Consider the following 1065-nt stretch of genomic DNA (forward strand, 5'->3'; position numbering starts at 1 on the left):
AGATACAGATGGTCCAATGGGAGCAAGAATTTCCAGGAACATTTAGAACTTCTCAGTTCTGAGCAGAATAGCCGTTTTCAAGTAGTGTTCGATCGATTACGTATTAATCAATATTCGATTGATTGGTCTGAGGTTGAGGTTATCGACAAATCGGCGGCTCTCCTAGGGTTTCCTCATCTGGGATCCTGGGGAAGAGGATCAAGTTGGCCCTTGCGAACAGCTTGATGCACTATCTCCCTTCAACCCTTTGAACGAAATGCGGCAAAAGGAAAGAAAATCCATGGACCGACCCCATCGTCTCCACCCCGTAGGAACTACGAGATCACCCCAAGGATGCCTTCGGCATCCAGGGGTCGCGGACCGACCATAGAACCCTGTTCAAAAAGCGGAACGCATTAGCTATCCGCTCTCAGGTTGGGCAGTAAGGGTCGGACTCAGAAATAAGTTGGATTTGGGCCTAGGCAGCTCAGAAATCGCCCCTAGCATTTTGCCTTTAAGTGAGTCACGTGCTGGTATCGGCGCGTACGCGTCATGTGCGCGTGCGCGTCGATTGGCTGTTCCTTCATCCTCGCGTACGCGGCATGTATGCATGCGCGTCTCTATGTGAAATCACTTCTGTGCGTGCGCGCCTTGTACGCGTGCGCGCCCATCGATACATTCCCAATCTTTGTTTCTTCGTGCATCCTCCACTTTTTATGATTTTCTCCTCATTTCTTCCATTGAATACTTGCCTTATGAACCTGAAATCACTCAACAAACACATCAAGGCATCGAATGGAATTAAAGTGAGTTAAAATCACCAATTTAAGGGCCTAAAAAGCATGTTTGTACACTTAAGCACAATTCAAGGGAGAATTACAAAACCATGCTATTTCATTGAATAAATGTGGAAAAAGGTGATAAAATCCCCCAAATTAAGCACAAGATAAACCACAAAATTGGGGTTTATCAATGCCTTGATGTGTTTGCTAGTGATCTCAGATTGTAAAGTGCTAGGAAAGGATCAAATGAGTGAAAGGAAAGCATACAAAGTAGAGAAATCACAAAAAGCCAAAGATTTGAGAA

This window comes from Arachis hypogaea, chromosome 11 (genome assembly GCF_003086295.3).
Source record: "Arachis hypogaea cultivar Tifrunner chromosome 11, arahy.Tifrunner.gnm2.J5K5, whole genome shotgun sequence".
NCBI lineage: Eukaryota > Viridiplantae > Streptophyta > Magnoliopsida > Fabales > Fabaceae > Arachis > Arachis hypogaea.